General features: G+C 44.6%; 1 pseudogene; it reads right to left on the minus strand.

Moving 5' to 3' along the window:
* Positions 1-269: 269 nt before the first annotated feature.
* On the minus strand, positions 270-16,945 carry LOC113934094 (annotated as a pseudogene).
* Between the last annotated feature and the right edge of the window lie 1,113 nt (positions 16,946-18,058).

Here is an 18,058-nt window from a genome sequence, read left to right on the forward strand (position 1 = left end):
GGGGGGGGGGGGGGGAACTCAGACAAAGCACACAGGGAGGGATGTTCCCCAAAACCCTCAGGAGCATTTGGATTGAGCAGGGTTGGAGTTCATTTGCCTCACCCCTTCACCCACCCTGCCAAGAGGAAAGGAGGGGTGATGCTGTGGACCCCGGCCTGAGATGCATGGCAGAGCCAGCTGCCCCCTACCCACCCTTTTCCCCACTTCCTCCACTCTGCCTGTTCCTCAAAACTTCCAGATCACAGAAGGCTACCCCCACCCACCACAGCTCAGTGCTGGGCCTCTGGGAGCAGGGCAGGGCTCTGGACCTCCTCTTCCTCCTCCTGAAAGTAGGCTGGCTTTCCCTGTGAGCTGGGGACCTGCTGGGCCTTCAGGGGACACGAGGCCACCATGTGGCTTCTGCTCGGCCTGGGGTGACCCTCCACGCTTATAGCACCTGTCCGCCTCGGATCTGCGCTTCTGCCTGTTTTTCCCTTTGGGCCCCTCTCACTCACCGACAGGTGACGCGGATAGAGTCCAGGCCCTTAGCCGACTTCTTAAAGGTAAACTGCACCACCTCACCCTCCTTCCGGCTCCAGAACCCCGCCCCCACGCCAAGGGCAACTTGCTCCGGTGCACAGGGGTCACGCGTGACCCGGATGCGGGAGGTCTTGGACCGGAAGCGGAACCCCAGTGCACTGAACCACTTACAGACGCCGGCCCCTCCAGCAACTGCGGCTCATCTGCACCAACGACGGCCTCCTCCCAGGCTTTGGCCTTGACACCCGCAAACGGCTGGTTTGACACGGAGACTTGAAACCGTGCATAAGGTTACCTGGTTCCTAAGATTCAAAGAACCAAAGTGTTTCGTGTGGCCCCACCTGTCAGAAGTAGATGAGCCCATAGGTAGACACCTGCCACTCCCCGTAAACCCAGGCCTCGGCTGGCCTTGCAGCCTGCCTGCCCAAGACACAGGCACCAGCAGAGGCCCCACTCTGGATGGATGGGGTGTTCTGATCGACTGGCTCCCTTCCACAGGCCCATCTCCCTGCACATGGAGTCTGTTCATGAGCATTTCCAGGAATCAGAGCAAACAATTCTCATTTTGGAAGGAGGTTGGGTTAATGCTAAGCTCGAAATCTGTGGGGCTCCATCAGGGATAGCCAGGCAGGAGGAGATGTGGGGGACCTGTTACCCTAAGGCATTCAAGAGGACATTCAAGAGGAAGATGTAGATGTCAGCCAGAAAAGCACGTCCCTGACTCGAGCAGGATCCACACGAGGGAAAGGGATCAAGAAGATGAGGGTGTAAATGGTGAAAGTCAAGGCAGGGGTGATGATGGGAAAGGGGAACAGGACATTTTCATGGCACTATCTTAAGCTGGCCTAGGACTTAACCAGAACCATCTACCTCAAATTAGCTAGCTCTCTTTCTCTCTCTCTCCCTCCCCCTCTCTCTTCCTCTCTCCCTAAGAGCACATTCAAAAAGTTGCTATATTTTCCTATTACTTCATGAACTAAAATTAAAAATAAGTTAAAGAATGGTTTATTATTAACTGAGCCAAAACATCTGCACCTTAAGCCAAGATCTACAATAAACAGTCTGATGTTATCTTGACTAGCAGGAGTGCTGTTCCGTCTAAAAGTGCAGAGAGACATACACCAAAAATAATAATGAAATAAACAAAATAAAATTCAGTGAGACAAACTTCAGGACAAATCTGTTCCCTTTGGCGTCCTGAAGGGTAATGAGGATTGTTGTCATTTGGAAATTGCTTTAATGCTTTCTCTTTGTCCAAGCCTCACTGGCTTTCCTGAAATGTATAACCCTTTCATGTTTCATGAGTATGGATAAAACATGGTTGAAACCCAACAGCAAAGTAGTTTTAAATGGAGATAATGGATATAGGTTCCCGATAATGGATGTAGCTTTGCTGGACCCTCCCAAGAAAGAGACAGAAAAGATTGAGTGAGGACAAACCAGTGAGAGAGGCTGGTTTTTGAGCTCAGGGCACGGTGGATGCCTCCAAACAAAGACAATTTGGAGATCATCTTTATCGATAGTTTTATATTCTAAAAAAAAAAAAAACAAGTAAACATGGAATTTGGCATCCATCTATGAAAAACATGGTTGTAGACACACATTTATATTTTCTCCTATGGCTTTGTCCTTGTAAGCTGTTTCAGCAACCCCATCAAGATGATTAGTGTTTTTTGTGGGGGACAGCTACACCATTAAGAACTAGAAATGCCTCCATTTATCTATCAGCAGTCATGAAAAAAGTGTTCTACATCTCACCCAGGAGAAACTCACCTGACTAGTAAACCGAGATTATCTAATCCAGGCTAGGCAAAATGGGGCCAACGGAATCCCTTGCAAAATGCTTTGCTATTAAGACTTAGCTAGGACCCAGTGAGCCAGCAGGAGAGCTTGGTCTCTCCAATGGAATCAACGGGGCCATTGGAAAAACCATAAAGGGAAGACTATGGAGCTACAAACATGAAAAGTAGAATTAAAGATTTAGCTTTAAAAATTTTGGTGGTAGTCTTGGGACACCTGTGTGGCTCTGTTGATTAAGCATCTGAATCTTGGTTTCAGCTCAGGTCATGATCTCAGGGTCCTGGGATTGGGCCCCACGTCAGGCTCCACACTCAGTGTGGAGTCTGCTTGAGATCTTCTCCCTCTCCCTCTGTCCCTCCCACTGCCCCCCAACTTGCTTTCTAAATAAATAAATAAATAAATAAATAAATAAATAAATAAAATAAAATAAAAAATTAGCAGTAGCCTTAATATGAGGTAACAAGAATGGTACTTGATCTTTGTTGTCTTCCTCTCAAAACTCATAATCCCAGGCTGACTATGAGAAAAACATCAGACAAATCCAAATTCAGGAGCATTCTACAAGACACCTACCTGACCAGTACTCTTCAGTGTTGTCAAGGTCACAAATAACAAAGAAAGTCCAAGAAACTGACACAGGCCAGAGGAGCCTAAGGAGACATGACAACTAACTACAATGTGGTATCCCAGATGGGATCTCGGAATTGAAAAAGGACACTGGGGGAAAACTAGTGAAATCAGAGTAAAGTGTGGAATCTAGTTATTTAAGTACCTACCCATGTTGTCTCCTTAGTTAAGCTGATGTACCACAGAGATGTAAGCTGTTGACAGCAGGGGAATCTGGCTGAGGCCTAGGGGGAAACTCTTTGTACTACCTTTGCAGATTTTCTATAAATCTAAAACTTTTCTAAAAAATAAAAGTCATTTTTTAAAAATTTCAGCGGTCATAACAGATAAGAAGTAAGTTTATTTAAAAACAAAACCACCAAAATGTCCCAACATATTTGTGATTGTTTCCATATTACTTGTAACTGAATTATCACTATTAAAGCAGGCTACATACCTAGTTTAGCACTAGGACATGGTATAGAAGGTTCATTCCTCCAGACAAAGCCCAAATGACTGAGAAATATGGTGTCCGGCACTTGACCCCATTTCTACATCTGTGCAGTGCCCGGCTCTCAGGACCACAGAGTTATGGCCTGGTCATATCATCCATTCTGGCGGGAGAGGCTCGCCAAAGTCCTAGCAGGGTGTCCAGGAGAAAATAGAGAACTAAGGCTCGGTGTCATACACATGATTCATTCATTCTTTATTCCATCCACTCATTTGTCCACTTAATTTCATTCATAAAACATTCAAAAATGTATTCAAAAGCATTCATGTAAGGGGCTACTATATACCCAGCACCATGCTGGACCCTAGTCCCTGCACTCACAGCCCTGATAACTGACAATGCACTATGCACTCAGAGTCCTAGTTCCAACCCTGGTTTTGCCACCTGGTAGTTTTGTGACTATGGGCAAATTACATGCATCTTTGAGATAGTTTCTTCATTTGTAAAATGGGAATAATAACAATGGGACTTTCCTTCTGTCGTTTTTGTGGGAAGTTCATGCATGTCATGTGTTGGGCACACCCATCGTTGCCTACCACTCTTTATCAGCACTGCAAGCTCCGCGTGCTTGGACAGGAGAATGAATAGAAAGCAAGGGAAGCAGACCATTTTTTGGCTGCTTCCAAGTTGGGTGGTCTTAGGACTCATGGAACCACACTGGGACTCCGTTTCTTTGAAAAGTAGGGGAAATGTTTCCCACCTTGGGTTTTCAAGGGAATTAAAAGAAATAAGACATGTAACAAACTCCCCAAGGTGCCTGGCAGGTGACAGATTCTCAGCCACTGAGAGCTGTTATTCCTTAAATACAATGGCAAACGTGATAGTCACAGAACAAGACGGGAAGGGTTTGTCTGTGCGCCAAGAGGAGCCTGGCCCAATATCATAAGAAGATAGTCACAACAAAACAATACCCGAGGGGGCATTTTTGGATCCTCGCAAGATGGAGATGACAAAGTTTGCTGAGGAACACAAACCCGCCCAACTCAGCGTGAGGCCCCTTTTCCAGGCTGCCCGAAATTACCCAAATTATTTTCCTGGCGTTCACGTGGTCTCAGCTCCTTCACCTGACAGCCGAGGCCCAGCCCCATCTGCCCCCAAATCCTTCCCCAACCAACTGTTTCTCTCTGCACCAGTCAGACCAGTCCTCAGAGCCTTCCCTGCCTGACTCACCGGCCCACATCCAGCCCACGTCCTACCTGGTGTGCGAGGCTGGGTCTAACCGCTACTTCTAAAGGACTTTATTCCTGGTTCTCCTGATTGAAATCAATTCTCCCTTGCTCTCCATGCACACCCTGCCATCTTTGGTCTGTTCTTCTCTCAGGCACATCACCACACTCCCCCCGCCTTAGAGGGAGAGTTCACCCTGTGCTAGCCCAGAAGCTGCTTGTGGGTATGCTGCATTTCCTGTCTCATCTCCGTGCTACCTGAAGCTCCAGGGTGGCCTTCCCACACAGGAAGTATGTAAGGATTGGTTGAATGTTCTGGACTAGAAGGATCCCCCAGGATAGCTGGCACACACACACGCTGTAAAAGCTGATGGGATCACCCAGGAAATTCTAAGTAGCTACCCTATAAGGAGGGCAGTAAGAAAGATGCCTTCTGTGGCAAATGTTTGGTTCGGCTGCCCAGCCTGTCCAGCAGCTCAACCTCCCTAAAGGAAGCCAGGCTGAGCCATGAAGAGCCCAGGAGCTTCACCCAGCTCTGAACCTAGTCGAGGGACAGGGGTGCTCTGAGCCCCCTGCTCAAGTGGACCTGAATAAATCAAGCCTGGGATTGACCTCAACCTTGAGGACAACGGTCACATGCTTCTTTCTATTGCCCTGTTTTGTCTGGGCTTGGGACAAAGAGAATTGGGGGGAAGGGGTGTTTTTTTTTAAGATTTTATTTATTTATTTGAGAATGAGAGGGAGAGAGAGTGTGCGTACACAAACAGGGGAAGGGCAGAGGGAGAGGGAGAAGCAGGCTCCCCACTGAGCAGAGAGCCTGGACCACGGGGCTTGATCCCCATGACCTGAGCTGAAGGCAGATGCTTAACCAGCTGAGCCACCCAGGCACCCCTTGGACAAAGAGAGTTGTAAAATAAAGTTTGGCCCCCAGTGTTACTATAACATAATATAAAATATATATATATTGGTCTTTGCCCCCAGATCAAATATATATATTGATCCTGACACAAAGCTCTCAAAACCCTTGTAATTTCCTGAGTGAGAGGGGTGCTAGGAGCATCTTTTGTTCTAATAGTTGGTCTTTGACCTTGGTTTCTGACACAGAGTTCCTAAAATCCTTGTAATTTCCTGAGTGATAAGAGTGTCTTTTGTTCTAATGAGGTGACTCTGAGGGGCTCCCGGGATAGGGGTTGGAGGAGGGCTGGTCACCAGGAACACCAAACATGATTAGAAGCTTGGAACTTTCAGCCTCACCCCATCCTCCTGGGAGCCCAGTGGGGCTAGAGATTGAGTTAATAATCAATCATGCCTACATGGTGAAGCCTCCATTAGAAAATCCCCAAACTCTGGGTTTCAGAGTACTTGGGAGGATGACACAGCTGGAGGGGGAATTAAAGCTCCTCACCCCTTCCCCACACCACGCCCCATGTACTGCTTCACCCCGCTGTTCGCCTGTATCCTTTGTAACACCCTTCAGGATAAACATAGATAAATGTTCTCCTGAGTTTTGTGAGAAGTCCTAGCAAATTATCAAACCCAAGGAGGGAACCCCTGATTTAGAACCAGCTGGTCAGATATATATGACAGCCCTGGATTTACGATTGGCATCGGAGGTCTGGGCAGTCATGTCAGACTGAGCCCTTAACCCCTGTGGCCTGTGCTCATGCCAGGCAGTTAGTGACAGCACTGAGCTAAATTGCTAGACTCCCAGCTGGTGTCTACTGAGAATTGGAAAATTTCTTGGTGTGGCAAAACCCACACATTTGGTGTCAGAAGTATTCTGAGAGTAAGAGAAAGTGTTTTTTTCTTTGCTTTTTGTTTTATTGAGATATAATTGATATGTACGGTGCTTTTTTCTCCTACTCCCCAGATCTACTAGCAAGTCTACCGACCCCTCCCATCCTGAGAAAGACTTCTAACTCGCCAAGGAGGGAAGAAGGGAAGAAAGGAAAGGGAGAGGGAAAGAGGGAGGGGAGGCAGGGAGGAAGGAGAGAGGACAGAATCTAGCTAGCCGTGTGTACTTACAACCACCACTTCTTGAATTCTGGTCACTTTTGTCCATCATTTGATGGTCTACAGCTAACTACTACAAATTTCCACCCAGACTGTGAAGATATGCTTAATACATCCAGCGGAAACTGGCATCTTTAAAGAAGGAAACTGACACCATCTGGTTATGAAGTTAAACACTCAAATCTCAAGCTCCTAGAAGGCCTGCCAGAGCCTTGTAGGACCCCAGTTGGAGGCCTGGCTCGCCTTTATGAAAATTCTTCTCTCTTAGACCTAACACAGGTGAAGGGGTAGAGAACTACTTCTAGATGAAGACCACAGTGTGAGCAAATTGACCACAGGGAAGAGAATTCCACAAATGCTTCAGAATTTTTTTTTATTGGAAAAACAGAGTTTTCAGTCTCTCAAAACATTGTGTACTTTGACATAATGTTTTCCTCTTCACTTAAACCCTTATTTTTTCCCAAAAGAAACTTAATTTAAACAATGTGTTACTGTAATTAAATAGAGGCCTTAGTGATACAAACACCAAAATTCTTGTTTGAAAGTAAAACTTTCCTGGCTTCCAGGACTGCCGGGGAATTTTTAAAAGAATAGTGGCAGCTTTCGAGCTAAGCGTTTTCGCAGAGCCAGAGTGAGAAAATGAACCAGGAATTTATTATCTGAACATATTGTGTGGAGCCTGAGGTAGATGAAACTCACCCTCCTTGTCCTCATAATTCTAATTGCACGTGTGGATTAGGCAGTGACATTTCTGAGGAAGCTCCGAGGTCTCAGCAATCCTTCATTCACCGTGCATCCACCACCCAGGGTGTCACGTGGGTTGAAGAAGAGCAGCCCGCGTTCTGCAAATCCCAACATGCAGTAGATGCCACATGAAAAATTTCCTGGGACCTTCGGCTGTGTCAGTTTATCACCAGCAGTGCTTCATCCCAGCCACTGACAACCCAAATGATCAGTTGAGGGTTATTCTCCTGGAAAAATGTGAAGTTTTAAATGGAACCAAAAGACAGAATGAGGATGCTTGGAAATAGTTGAAAAGCAATGAAGACCACCCCAACAGCAAAGGACTGAATAAGTGTCTGCGAAAAGACCAGATAAATTACCCTCCGGTGCATCAGGAAATGCCCGATTATTTTCTAGATTCATGTAGCACTGCATGAATATGGGATTGTTTGCTATGTGCTTGACCAAGGGCAAAAATTCTGTATTTGCATCTGGTTCTGATTATGTATCTGCCCCAGACAAGACCACCCCTCCAGACACCATCAACAGTGCGGCAGGTGGAAAGAGAAGGATGCTAAGACCATAAGAGGCTATGTTGAAAAACAAACCTAGTCCCCTTTCTTCCTCTTGATAACCACATGGATGGCTGGATGTCCTCTACCAGATAAGGCCATGGCATTGCCCACCCTGACACAAGGTGCTACTATCATTTTATTTCAGCTCAATACTAAAGATCTAGGAATCGATGAAAGCTCCACCCTAGGCAGAGGACAAGGGTCCTCCATCATCACTCATGAATCAGGCCAGGGAGGGTATAGAAGGGCACTGCCTCTTATCTGTGATATAAAAGGTAATATCCCAGAAAAACCATTCAAGGTCATGGGCAAGAAAGCCAATCGAGCAAAATGAGCAGTTAAGAGTGGGCCATGGAAGCCCATTGAGGGCAGGCCAAGCAACCAGTTCAGAGGAGACAAAAAAGAAGTGAGCCGACCAACAAGAACTGGGTAAAATCTGAATGTTGATTGCCAAAACATGAGTTTTAACAGGTGAAACAGGCTCAGTTAAAAGGTCTGTGTAGAGACAAAGATCCCCATATACTCAGTGTACAATAATAATTGATAACATTAAGCGTTTACTATGTGCCAGACACTTTAAAAACTTTTTAATTACAGTACAGTAAACATACAGTGTTAAATTAGCTTCAAGTGTCCAAATATAGTGATCTAGAGAGTATAATGCTAAGCAAAATAAGACAGTCAGAGAAAGACAAATACCATATGATTACGTTCATATGTGGAATTTAAGGGAAAAAAACAGACACTTTTCTTAGGGCTTTATGCATATTATCTCATTTATTCCTCACAACTCAGTTCCCTGAAATAGGTACAATAATCAGCACCCCCCTTTGTCAGGTGAAGAATCAAGGCACACTCCACTTTGTGGAGCCTACAAAAAAAGAAAAAAAGATATTATGAGGCTCAGACAACCCCCGACCCTGTGGCAGGATTACTTTAGAGGTGGGGTAGCATCCAATCTTGAAAGTAGAACTCACCCTTTCTGTCCAGTATGGAGGACCCCAGAGATGAGCCCTGTCCAGGAGCAAGGTAACCAGGAAATTTCCATCTTAAAAAAACGGGAAGCTGCAAGCATAGATGGAAGCAACCCCATATTTCCTCCTGGATCTTGCAGACCAGGATTTAATCTCCTCATATTTACAGTGTTCAGTAAAATCCAATTTTAGAGTCAGTATTAACTAGCAATGCTTTCATTAGACAGTCAAATGGAAGAGTTATTTAAGACATTAACTAAAAGGTAAGTGGAAAAGTTGAGCATGAAAGTAAAGATATCTCATAAAATGGTTAATTAGAAAAGTATTTTAAACATTGTAAATATTCACACTTTGAACATCCCAAATATTTGCATAACTTTATTTCAAGAGGAGTCTCAATAAGGGGGTTTCCAAAATTGCAAAGGCTATAAAAAGACTAGTGTGTTATTTTCCATGTGCTTGTTTTTGAGCAGAGCTCAGGAATTGTCTGGCTAACCCAAAGTGAGTCCTATCTTCCTTCAGTGAATGTATCAGGATCTGCCTTCATTTTGGATCTAAACTCTGCACTCCTGCCCACACAATACCCACTTTGCAACCAAGTCTGTACCATAGTACAGGGCATCACTTTAGGGGTCAAGGACACAAAGGGACAACACACAAAACCCTCACACACAGAGCTTGCATCTTGGTGGGCAAGGCAGATGGTAAACAAGTGGATACTTGCACATTGTGGTAACACTGGGAGGGAAATACACAGGCACATCTGATATAAAATAATAAAATAATAGAAGGAAAGGCTGTTTTGGGACTGATGGCCAAGGGCGGCTTCTCTGAGGGTGTGGCATTTCAAACAAAATTAAGAACTGTTTTTTTAAAAAAAAGATAAACAAAATTGACAAAACTTTAGCTAGACTAAGAAAAAAAGAAAGAGGATATAAATAAATACAATCAGAAATGAAAAGTAAGCATTAAAACTGATCCCACAGAAATATAAGGGATCATGAGACTACAATGAACAATTAAACACCACCATCTTGGATAACCTAGAAGAAATGGATGAAGTCCTAGAAATATACAACCTACCAACACTGAATCAGGAAGAAATTTTTTTAAAAATCTGAATGTACCAATAATGAGTAAAGAGAGTGAATCAATAATCAAAAACCTCCCAACAGAGAAAAGCCCAGGACCAGATGGTTTCACTGGTGAATTCTATCAAACATTTAAAGAAGAATTAAAACCAATCCATCTCAAAATCTCCCCAAAAACTGAAGAGGAGGGAACACTCCCAAACTCATTTTACAGGACCAGCATTATTCTAATACCAAAGCCAGATAAGAACACCACAGGAAGAAAGAAACTTAAGGTCAATATCCCTGATGGATATAGACACAAAAATTCCCAACAAAATATAAGCAAACTGAATTCAACAACACAGCTACAGTAATCAAGACAGTATAATAGTGGCATAAAAATAAACACATAGATGGATGGAACAGAATCAAGAGCCCAGAAATAAAACCTTGCATATATAGTCAACTAACATTTGACAAGGGAGCCAGCAATACATAATGGGTAGTATTTATTTGAAAGTTGCTAAGAGTGAATTTTAAATGTTCTCACCACAAAAAAAAGAAACAGTAATTAAGTGACCTGATGAGAGTGTTAGCTAATCATTTCCCAATATATAAGTGCATCAGATCAACACGTTGTGCCCAGTAAACTTACACAATGTTATATGTCAATTACATCTCAAGCTGTGGTGGGTGGAGGAGATTTTATCGTAGAGAAGGTCCAAGGAGACCTAGAACTTGAGCTTTTCCTAGTACGTGAGATTTACAGCTTACTCATGATGATCCAGGTGTGAATCAACACTTAGGAATTTTTTATAGAATTCTACAACCCCACGGCTGCTCCCGACCTACGCTTCCAAACTTATATTTTTCCATAATTTCCCCCCCAAAAAGCCCCCATTTTGATACAACCGGTCTACTTGGTACTCCCTAAATTTGTTATGTCTATCCTTACTTCCTCCTCACCCTCTTCCATGTGTTCTCTCCACCAGGATTGCTCTTCTTCCTTCCTTTGCCCAAGGCCAGCCAGTGCCATCTATTGCGTGAAGCCTTTCCTGGCTAGCTCTATCCACAACTGACCTGGAAACACCTACAAACTACAGTGCCCGTATCACTCATGTGACGCCTGGCAATTAGAGCCTTGATTGTGAGCTAATTTTCAGTATTTATATCCAGCCTCTTCAAATAAACTAGACGTGACTTGAGGTCCTTTGTGGGGTTTTTGCATACACCTTTGCTGATACCCAGCAACTGGCCAGATGCCTCTACAGTCTCTTATAACATTTAGCACGGCATATTGCATTTGGCAATTTCCTTGAATTTCTCCTAAATAACTCCCACATCCAATTAAGGATCAAGTTCTGTTGTTTCAGACTCTTTTATGTCTCTGGTATCTCTACACCTCTCACCATCATCCTTCCACACCTACCCTAGTTCAACCTACCAGCACTTCCCACTTGAATTAATGGACTAACCTCCCAACCGGTATTTCTGCCCCATTACTGCCCTTGCAAGCCATTCAACATTCAGGGCCAGAGTGACCTTTCCAAAGGGCATATCCGATTACGTCCCTCCCCCGAGGAAACCTGCTCCTTGCCTTCCCATTGCACTTAGCATGAAGACCAAAATTCTCCCTTGGTCTCTGAGGTCCTGCCTGGTCAGGTGACCTGTCACCCTTCCTCTGGTACCAGCAAAAGGCTCCTGTGCTCCAAAACTCTTATTCCTTCTCTCCTTCCCTTTATCCATGTCTCCATCACGTTTATTCTTGTTCATCCTTCAGAGCACAGCTCACAGGCCACTTCCTGACAGGACGTGGACCATCACATCCTCGGAGCATTCTGCTCTAAACCCTTGTGGCTCTGATCACAAGCATGATTCAATAAATAATTATGCGCCATGTCATTTAATGTCCATCTCCCCCACGACATCTATGTTCCAAAGAATCGAAACCTTTATTTTCTTGCTCACTGCTTTACCCAAGCTCCCAGCACAGTGCCTGGATTATAGTCAGACTGAAAAAAAGTCTTTCTTTTTTTATTATTTTTTTTAAGATTTTATTTATTTGACAGAGAGAGACACAGCAAGAGAGGGAATACAAGCAGCGGGAGTGGGAGAGGGAGAAGCAGTCCTCCTGCAGAACAGGGAGCCCGATGTGGGGCTCCATCCCAGGACCCTGAGATCATGACCTGAGCCGAAGGCAGATGCTTAATGACTGAGCCACCCGGGCACCCCCAAAAAAGTCTTTTAAATAAATAAACAAATTCACAGTTTAAGCCTAAGCTCTTAAAGGCATGAAATATGTCTTATTCATGAGTTTACCCCCTACAGCTAGCACATACCTTTTACATAGTAGGACCCCAAAAGATTTATTTTTATTTTTTTAGAAGATTTTATTTATTTACTTGACAGAGAGAGAGAGAGAGCATGAGGGAGCAGGGTGGAGGAGCAGAGGGGGAAGGAAGAGGGACAAGCAGACCCTGCCCCAAGCACAGAGCCCGACGCGGAGCTCGATCCTAAGACCCCGAGATCATGACCTGAACCGAAACCAAGAGTTCAATGCTTAACAGACTGAGCCACCGAGGGGGCCCCTAAAAGATAATTTTTTAATGAGTGGCTCTATCTCATAGTGTTAGCTTTGTATTTTACAAAAGTTGAGGATAATAAGAAAGTCATAAGTGTGAAAGTTTGAAAAAAGAAACATTAAATAATGGAATTTTTTTAAAAGCTCAACTCCAGTGCTGATTTAAGTCAAGCACGTGACTTGTATTTACCTCCGCTGCCTAGAGAGCTAAGGCTGGGATTTGCATGGGAAGATACCGTCTTCAGCTTGCCAATCTTCAAATCAAATGAGACTCTGACCTAAAGTTTAGACATCACCAATGAATACAGATCGGAGCAATTTCCTATGCTGACTTTGGCTGAAAGGTCATCTGCTGTTTTGTTGTTGCATTACCTGCTCTTACATTGTCACACCATAAACATAAGCAGGACATTTGTTTTGAGTTATCAGAGAATTTTAATCTTGGCGGCTTCTACGTCTGCTATATGCAGAGCCAGGGTCTCTTAGACATAAGCTCCTCTCTTAGACATTTTCTTTTTTTTCTTTTTCTAAAGCTGCATTAACTGCTTCAAGCAAGTTGGACAATGTGCCAAGAACAAATGGAGATGTTTCAGTAGGGAAAAGTGCACAGCCTTGTTATAGCTAGACGATGAAACCAAGCCTGCACACCTGAGATGGGAAAGGCCTGGTGGGTGCTGCTAACCCATAATAGCAATCTTACCTTCATCCTGAAAAATAACCCAACCATGGGACAGGCGTACAGCCTGAAAGTTTCCAAAACTGCAGTTCTAATTTGCATGCCTAGAAATATAGGCATGTGTCGGTAAAGAGACTGGTATGCTGAGGTTAAGTGTGAGAAAAAATAGTGTTGCTAGTTGCTTTCAAGTCGTGATTCATGCAATGTTTTCCATGGAGCACTCACATAGGATGATAAAGAGGGAGGGGGGTCCTGTAATCCCTCCTGGAGATTCATGATGCATGCGATCACATGAGAAGCCCTAGAGTAAAGAAATCTGTTAAACCTGGCATTTTCCAAAATTAATTGACTGTGGAACCTTTTCCTATGTAACATCCTGTTGTCATTTATCATTTTTTGGCTGGCAGGCAGCTGAAGTCACTTCTTCTGTCTAGGGAATCCCCAACTGTGTGAGAATCTTCCTGGGAGGCAAGGTCTACCTCTCCCCACAGGAGGTAAAAAAGGCAAATAGTCCCCCTGCCTCACTTTGTGGGAACCAGGGTACCACGTGCCCTCCAGGGTCAGTGGGCTGTTGCCTCCTGGGACTTTGACTCTGGAGGAAATGACAGGGAAGCAAAGCAGTGCAAACTCCTTCTGGTGGCTATGGTGGGCACAAGGTTCAGAGCTCGGAGCCATTGGTGGTGCAAGGAAGGGGTTAAATATCTACAGGTGGTGGCAGTGGTGTCCTACCAGGCGGTCCCCAGAACATGGTTTTGGCTGTGATTCTGGTCACCTTCCTCTCCCTGGGCTCCTGACCGTTGTCTCAACCTGTTCTCCAGGCTCGCATCAGGACTGTGAAGTCAAGTGCCCTCTCTTCCTGTCTAAGTCATCCAGGGTCAGCCTCTGTGGCCTGCAAATGAGAATTTCCCTCTGACTCATCCTTTAACATCTGGCAGAACTGGTGCTTCGTGGAATGACTTTGGAACATTCTGCATCCTCATGCAACATGACCAACCTAGAAAGTTGGATTCTCGGATGACAGTATAGTAAATTTGCATGCCTTTACTTCCTTGACCAGACATAAACACAGCTTCCAAAAGCAATTTGCTACTATGTATGAGGTTTATGAAAAAAAAAGTCTCAGAAAAAAATTTCATCTGATTTCACCTCCAGATCGTCTCTGATTTCACCTCCAGATCACCATCATTTAAGACCATCAAGGTCTCTTGTAGGCACCACCTCCCTTCCTCTGACTTGACCATGACTCCTCCTCCTTGACCCTCCCCACACCGGTCACTTAGTACCCGCCATTTCTTTTATCCTTAAACAGAATCCACTCCATCTGAGTGCTAAGCAGTGTGAGTTTCATGCAGATTATGTGGGCTGCAATACTAAAAAGAAATAATAACTGTGCAACACAAAGATGTTTCAGCTGGCAGAAGACTTGAAGCCGGTAAAATTTTAAATGCTGCCGTTCAAACTATGTCAAAGTTTTCTGCAAGCAAAACCAAGTTCAAATGGACCACCTGAGTAGAGTTTTCCAGGGTCGCTGACAAGGAACTGAGAGATGCAAGCATATAGATGAATAGAAATGTTAGCCCTGCAGATGTACTTTTTTCTCCTTTCTTAGTTGGTGAAAATAATCTCATATATTTCTACCTAGTAGGTCATATCTTGAGGCTAAGTTTGACATATTTTTTCCTGGTGTGGGTGACTTCTGGACCTCTGTTTCAAATACACCATCGCCAAATCTGATAAGTTTCCATATTGTTAATTATGCTATCTTGGTCTAACATCTATCTCATTTGTGATAATGGACTGATAATGGATGAAATGGGATTTTCTGCTTATAACCAAAAAAAAAAAAAAAAAAACCAAGAAACCCTTGATTTCTGAGCAAAGCGCCTATATCATCAATACACACGGGTAACTTCAGCTTATCCACCTTGTCCCCCCACCCAAATATCCAGATGGTTCTTCTAAGAAAATGGGAGGTATCTGTACTGTGCCTTTTTAAAAGCTTGACTAAAACAAAAGGTTTCTAGCAAGTTCTTAGTTTTTCGATTTGCATTGAAAATACACACGATGGGAGAATTGGCTTATTTGGAGAGATGACACCTTGAGATATTAACCAAAATGTTCTTTCCCTTTCCTTTTGATTGTCCTTCCCTTGGGCTGCAAACATACACTTGTCATTTTTCCAGGGGTGGTGGAAAGAGGGTTTAGAGGGTCAGAAAGGAAATGGAACAAAGGTATCCAATTCTTCAGAGTAAAGCTCAAAGGCTAGGGCTTCAGGGACAAAACTGGAGAGAATTGGAAAGAATTGGAAAGCAGATGCATGAGTCAGGACTGGACTCTTCTCGCCTTCACCCACCAAGGATCTGAGAAGCACAAGGCTACAGCTCAGCAGGCCAACCTAGGGACCAGGTGACACAAGGCACATCTCAAGGGCTGGCAGCAGAAAACATTGCCAGGTAGATATCAAGAAACAGCCAAATGATACTTGAGTAAACAGCCCCCTTCCCAAAGCTTCACATCAACATCAATGTGAGAGGCAATGGAGTTTATGCAAGAGGGAAAAAAATCCCCAAATTTAGTAAAATGTTTAACCTGAAGTGACATAGAAATTATGAAAATGCACTGAATTTACCTGAAGAAATGAGATCCCATTTTCTATAATAGGAAAATGAAAGTGGACACTCAAGGCTAGACATGAAAAGTTTGTTCCTGAAAAAAATACTCCATTTTATAAGTGAACTTGAGAACTGTGAAGTTTGCATCCTTTCGAGTCAGATTTGCGTAAAGGACCTGGGTCTGAGGGCAATCCAGTTGGGACTGGCCTTTCCGACCCACCTGAACTGCTCGGATCTTCAGAGCTTATTGAAGTGGGTAAAGCAGAGATGGGGAAAGATGTGGGACGAGGAGGCACCGGGACAAGTTATGAGAAGTCCAAGTCAGAAATGAGGTGAGGAGCAGAATGGGAAGGAGGAAGAGAATTGCGTCATTATCTGTCTTCCCTGAAGTCCCAAGGGGTCAAATCCCTGTCCTCATCACTTATGCAGGCTCCAAGCAGCTCGAGAGGGAAAGGTCAGGAGTTTCAGGCAAGTGGAAGGAGGTCTGCAGATGGACGGGATGCAGGTTTTGCAGGAAGCATCTAGCTTGGAAACGACGATTTGGGGGAAATTTAAATATAAGAAATTTTCATGCATAGCAGTGTGAGAAATATATGTGGCAATATGATAATGAAACTAAACCTCAGTACTCAGAACTCCCTCGTATTCGAGCTGACAGAGTGGTATTATCACCTTGGATCAAAAGTCTGAGAGCTTGTTCATTACTGGTGATTATGGCCCAGTTCCAGCACCGATAATTACATTCTACTTCCCTGACTCCCCCTGGACCATCTATTAAGCATGTTTCCTGTCCCTCCTGGTCCCAGGTTATTCCCCGTTCTACATCTGTGGTTCCCAAGGGGCTGGTGAGCCATAGTGAGCTGGTATTTACCATCTACCTTAAGATCTTTGAATGAGAAGTGCCATGAAAGTGCCAATTGATCTGAGCAAGAGCAGGCTATCATCCCCTATGTGTTAGGCCACCCTAACCACGTCCCCTACCGTGTAGCTCCTCTCCTTATTTGCAAGTGCTTCACATTCATCGTGATCCTTCTCCACTGCCTCCACCGTGAGCATCTCAAGAACAAGGAGTATGTCTTCTCTTCCTTTGGTAGCTTCCAGTGAATAATATGCCATGGCGCTTGATGACGGATTACTTAACCATGTGTTCATAAGGCCACGGTGGACTCCTACCTCCTAAGGCCCCTCATAAACTGCCAACCAGAATCCTCCTCACCAGTCCTTCTACGCCACCTATCTAAACTGATGTAGTTCTTAAAAATCATCTTTTCCCCATCTATCTGATGGCACAGGAAAGAGGGAAACAGGAACAAGTGGATAACGCAAGCAAGATACGGAAGTGAGAGCCCATAAAAGATGCCACTTAGTGGGTACTTGTAATATTTCTAAATGCGCGCTTACACTCATGCATGAATGAAGTGATCCATCAGTCGACAGAGATAAGAGTAAGGCCCTTTGTGGTTGCAGTGACAGATACCCAGTTACACATAGAGCACAAAAGGAAATGTACTGGTTTTGATTTGGAATCCAGGCAACGCCAGACCCCCAGGCTGTTCATAGGGCAGGTTTTCGCAGGGCCTCAGGAGCAAAGAGAACTGAGTGCACCCTGACCATCTCCCAGCTTTGTTGGCACACATCAGCTTCATTCTTTCTTCGTTCTGTTGACTCTCTAGACAAGGTCTCCAACAGCTCACAAATGTTATACCTACCGTTCATTCACCACCCAGAGGGAGACGAGTCCCAAGATGACCCTAAAGTCCAAATGACCTACGAAGGTCCTCCTTGGTCCAGCTAGGGTCAGGTATCCCACCCAGGACTGTAGGGCCTTGTGACCAGGTGTGTGCACAGGAAGGAGACAGGGCAGGAAGTTTCTGGGCGCACAATCTTGAAGGTCAAGGATTTCCTGGAGGAGTCAGCAAAGAGCTAAGCGTGGACTATGCAAAAGCTACCAGATTATGTAGGACTGGGTGCATTCCCGCCTAACAGTCCAGTCCTGTCAGGTGGAGGAAAGAAACGTCAAAGGCTTCACCACTAATGCTGGATGGGGAATACTGAGACTCCAGCCACTCCCCAGCCAAGGCCACCAACAGCCTCAGTGGGATGCTGGAGAACCGTCCAGTGCCGCTAAGACATAGGTAAAGAGGTAACCAGGAAGGATCTGGGTATTCATCCTGCTCTCAGTAAGTCACTTACATCCTGAGCTTCAACTTCCGCCTTTGTAAACTTGTG

Source organism: Zalophus californianus, chromosome 13 (genome assembly GCF_009762305.2).
Source record: "Zalophus californianus isolate mZalCal1 chromosome 13, mZalCal1.pri.v2, whole genome shotgun sequence".
NCBI lineage: Eukaryota > Metazoa > Chordata > Mammalia > Carnivora > Otariidae > Zalophus > Zalophus californianus.